This window comes from Cryptomeria japonica, chromosome 6 (assembly GCF_030272615.1).
Source record: "Cryptomeria japonica chromosome 6, Sugi_1.0, whole genome shotgun sequence".
NCBI classification, from domain to species: domain Eukaryota; kingdom Viridiplantae; phylum Streptophyta; class Pinopsida; order Cupressales; family Cupressaceae; genus Cryptomeria; species Cryptomeria japonica.
In genome coordinates this window covers 300,891,027-300,896,389 of record NC_081410.1, presented here as the reverse complement: position 1 = coordinate 300,896,389, position 5,363 = coordinate 300,891,027, and the positions used below count along the sequence as shown (strand labels likewise).

At 32.9% G+C, this 5,363-nt stretch overlaps 1 long non-coding RNA gene across 1 annotated transcript; it reads left to right on the top strand.

Annotated features, from left to right (window-relative positions):
- Positions 1–838: 838 nt before the first annotated feature.
- Positions 839–3,848, top strand: LOC131856085 (uncharacterized). Its single transcript, XR_009358200.1, has 2 exons — positions 839–2,319; positions 3,639–3,848. It is a non-coding gene; the product is annotated as an uncharacterized LOC131856085 (long non-coding RNA).
- Positions 3,849–5,363: the final 1,515 nt, after the last annotated feature.

Genomic DNA, 5,363 nt, shown 5'->3' with positions numbered 1-5,363 from the left:
CACAAGAAGGTTTGAACGAATTTACTCAAGAATGGAAGGAAAACTTCACAAAATTGAGCTCATGTCACTTGTTTAGACACAACTTATAACCTGCACATGACATTTTCATAGCAAAGGCATAAAATATAGTGAGATAAAAATCATAAGGAAGGAAAGTATTCTTCACTAATAATTTAATCAATCATATAAGATACACAATTCTACAAGAAAAAGAAGGTATAATACTACCAAAATGGTCTTTAAGGTAGCTTTTGTATATATCACAACATATGAGTTACAAAATATAACAAAAATTGAGCAAAGGACTATCAAAATTCACTAAAGCTCAAATCTACATAATCGAGAATTGGCTCTCAAAAAAAATACACAAGGTATTATATCCAATTCTCCAAATAATTGCAGAAAAATAGAAACTACCAACTGCTAGGTCTGATGTCTCTCAAAACACCTAAATCTAGCAACTAGGTTTCATCCAAAAATGCTCCAAAGGGGTGAAAAAGTCAAGTTTGACTAAGTTCAATAAGATGACTCACAAAACCGTCCACCAAAAGCTCCAATTTGACCTCAAAAAGTAAACAACCCCTATATACCCTCCTCGTGTTTAAAACACTCGTTGACCACTTATTTACACTTGGAAAAAACATTAAGTGTCCTCAAACACTTGGCTAAAAATGCCCTCTATTTCTCTATTGCATTTTAAGATGGCAATAAAGTTAAGTGTTTCATAAAACAACACAATTATAACCCCATGCCACATGGGTTAATTAGTTCAATGTTTTGTTTTTTCAAAACAAAAGGCAAAATGCCTTAGGAGTTCGAGATATTTTTAGGGTATGAAACCCTAAATTTCTTCATGGCTATCCATTCTTTACATTCTACTCTTTGCCTTTCTGTGATCCTCTATGGCCGCCAATGTTGAGTATGAGGATTTTGCCATCGCGCAGTTTCTCTGTGTATAATGCAGTTTCTCTGTGAATAATGTTGTAGACGGTTGACTTAGCACCTTCTGGATTTCAAAGCATTTCACTACCTTTTGGAACTCTATTCTTTCCTTTATCTCAGTGTTATATCTTCCTCCTATTTGGTTGTCTGGCTTCATCCTTGACCTTCCGATGTCTTTTGGTGCACTGTTTCTTTAAAATGACTATATCATTCCTATATACTTATGTTGTAGACTTATTCTTTGGTCTCACAATGTTGTCATTATTTTTTTTTTTTAAATCTCCTGTGACCTGTGCATAAAAATTTCTCTTGATTGGATTTCACAATGCTACTAGGAAGATTCTTTGTATTTTATGGTTGTTATGAAAACTGGATTTGCACTTCGGGTAGATGTCACTATTTCTTTGCTTCTCTACAGTTATTACTTCTCCTTAGGTGATGCTTCAAGGGTATATATACTCTTTGAGACTTATATTTGAGTGCATTATGTTATGTTGCTAACTCACAGATCATTAATGCTTTTGACAGTTAATCAATCACTGTTTTAGATACCTTAACACTTATCTAAGATTCTATTATGTATGTACGAGATGTGAATGTCTGTTTGATCTTGCAAGATGTAGGGCACTACTACTTTAAAATGCTCTCATAGTAAAACTCTTCATTCAGTATAATTGTACCACTGTCGTGTGAGGATCTTTGTACCTGAAGCCTTTGTTCTTGTTGCTTATATTCCATTATTGCTCCTACCATTTTATGGTACTCTTGACTGTAAATACTTTGCCAAAAACTCTCTTGGCTATGTCTACTATTGATTGTCACAGGTTTGGTCTCATTTTTTTGTGTTACAAATTTGACCTTAGGACATCAACTCATTCTCTTGTAACCGTCATTGTGGCTGCAAACTCTGTGTGATCATAACCACTGTTCCTATGAAGACTGTGCATGGAAAATAGGTGACCATCTTTGAATGCTTTGGATCATGCATTAAAACCGAGGTCTTTGCTTTAATGTCACTGTACATTCTTGGCCTATGATGAGGCTGTGGAGAGATGGTACTGGTATCACTGCTATAGTTGTTATGTGTTTATTCATTGGCTGCTTTTTGATTATCAAAATCATTGTCTTTATTTGTTAACAGTGAACAATACTATAACTGCAATTTTTTAATTTGTGTCACTTTTTTACAGTCTTCTATGAAGATTTGGCAATTCTTCGTTCACTCTTTGACTACTCTGAAGATTAGCTATATGTCTGCATTGTTCAAGCTCATCGTACTGTTCTTGAATGCCTAACTCTCTGCCAGACATTGATGATTTGCTCATTTAGACTTTTGTAGATCTTTTCCAGCTTTTGACTGAGAAGAATCTTTTCAAGGTAAGAAGATGAAACTTATTCATTTTAGATCTATGATCACACTTTTCATTTCATTATTCATTGATTCTGTCATACATTGAAATAAAGATTACTGTCATTTCAGTGGCCTACTCTATGTTTTAATACTATGATTGTATCTTTTGTATCATTGACACAAAAAGACTTTTGTGACTGCATTCTTCCTTTTGACAGTGAGCATCCTCCTTCTTCTTAGGTTTCTATGGTATGACCACTGTGCCTTTAGACTGTCATTATACTATTACTATACTATTACTAACAATCTCTGTTATATGGTCATTTATATTCTTTAGATGCTGACCTATATTTTTTAATACAAGGTCTATGACTATAACTCTGTTTTCCTTAGCTTTTCATTTCATATATTTGTGGCTACAAATATGTCTTGTGAAGTGAATTTTGTCTTGGCTCACAGGCTGTTCATCTTGGTATGGGATCATGCCAGTATTTAAACCTTGAAAGATTGCATTCCCTTATTGATACCCTCTGATACATCATGACCACTGTCAAGAGGTCTGCACATTTCCTTGAAGTTAATCTTTGCTCTCTATAGATGATTACAAACCTTGCTAACTATTAATGACCTGATGCTCTTCAAGATGTTGAGGTTATGATAACTGTCATTATCAAAGTCTAAGAGACCACTATTCTATACCTCTGCTCATCATATAAATGACAGCCTTACCTTTGTGCCTCTGTATCATATGCTAATTAGGCTGGTATTTTGTCTTTTGACAGTCACTGTGCTTTCTAACTATAATGACTGCTATTAATCATGTTGTTTGGTGATACATTTGATGTCAATTATCCTTCTTGGACCTTGTTGATACTTTTGATTGATAGTGGCATGTCTTCTCTCTGTCTACACACTATGATTGTTCCTTACCCACTGCTATGATAATCTTTTACAACATTTCCTATGAATTATGTCAACACTTTACAATTTGTATTTGACAGTTTTAGGAGCTCAAACTACATTTGTGCCTTTGAATGTTGTATTGTAGATTTTTGAAATGTCTGCAAGTTGGTCTCAACCCTTGTGGGAGCCACATTTTACCCCACGTGCTTAAAATGAACATGATTATACCTGCATCTGCACATGAAGCAAACATGTTAGAAATAATATGCTTATCTTGGGTGTTCATGATGATTTGATGGTTTTCTTGCACGCTTAAGATATGCATCCTTCTTTTATGCACATTGTGATAAATCTATACATGCATAGGTAAATGTGTATGCAAGTTTTGTAATCAATAATTGCTTAGAGCATTTCTCTAATATCATTGTTATGTCTTTTGCAGGAATCAAGAGCAAGGAGTCGAGGCTTGGGACAACATCAACCTAAGACAACAATGATTGGTTACCTCCTTTCAAGCACATAAATTTTTTCCTTTACTTATTCATGTATATGTTTTCCACAATGTGTGTTGAACAAGCAATGGTTAGTCTCACGGCTTGTGTGAGACAAAATGTACATTTAAAAAAAATAAAGATTACTCTTTCAGAAAAAATTTGGCAAATCTTTTTCATGTTTCATACATGTGTATAAATGAAGTGTTGCAATCTTTTATGAATTCATTCCTACATATGAATGTAATATGGAAATGATTTGCGAATGCATCTTTCTTTTACTTCAGTTAGCTACTAGGACAAAAACAGTCGACCAAAATTAACTTAGTAAAATGTTCAACTCATATCCCACCAGTGTTCTACTGATATAGTAAATAGACCGTTCTTTCTCTTGATCATCATATTGTGTCAATAGTTATCCAAGGGATGAATTTATTCACTAGTACAAAAACAGCAATATATGACTCAAAAAACTACCAAAAATTTCATATAAATGACTAAATTTGATCACATGACCATTGGTAGTTTATTGCTTGCCAGTCATAAATTGCGTGACCAAATTTATGACTAAACTATTTGAGTCATTTATTGGTTGTTTTGATTGATCAATTTGGTCATTGATTTGGTCATCGATTTGGTCATTGATTTAGTCACTAATTTAGTCATTAATTTAATCATTGATTGTTGTTATCTGGTCATTTATTTAGTCGTGATAGTCACTAATTTAGTCATTGATTTAGTCATTAGTTTAGTTATTGATTGTTTTTAACTGGTCATTTATTTAGTCATGGTAGTCATTTATTTAGTCTTACATTTAGTCACTAATTTAGTCATTGATTGTTGTTAACTAGTCATTTATTTAGTCGTGGTAGTCATTTATTTAGTCATTACTTTAGTCATATATTTAGTCATTTATATAGTCACTGTAATTATTAATTGTCGTCAATTGGTAGTATATTTAGTCATTGATTGTTAAAGCAAGAAAAAAGAGCTCTATAATAATGTGAGCAGATGTTGCAAATGTACATTGTATGCATTAGCAAAGACCTTGTACGAGTATATAATAATCGCAAGTTATACATGAAAAAATTTATGCTCACAGTTTTCTATATAGTGAAGAATGAACTATAATAGGTTTTCTAAGAGCAATTGCAATAGGAGGGCAATGATCATTTGTGTCTAAAGTCCCATAATACCACCATCTAATTATTCTCAAGTGTCATTTCTACAAAAAAAATTTGTATTAATCAATCACCAAAGGTATAAATACATCAACTCTTCAATGGTACTTCAAAAATTAGAAATGTAGTTTGTTTAATGATCTACAACTTCCATCAATTTTGTAGCAATGGACCTTACATGTTGACATGAGCCTTCATAGATCTGCGTAAAGAAAACAAAACCAACTATTTCTATTAATATATAAAACATATGAGGAATTCATACAAATTAATATCTTATTTTCAGCACTCTTCAGCTCTATACACACAATATAGCAATTTTCCTTCATTACTGAGTACCTTGCAAAACCTTGATTTCCCTAGCAACGTCTTGTACATTCTGACAACTTCTGCACCCAATACAATGCAAAAGACAAACATCAACCAGAAGTAAAGAGTTAAAATATAGAATGTATAAATGAACAAAAATACAACCAAGTAGAAGGTATTGCTTAC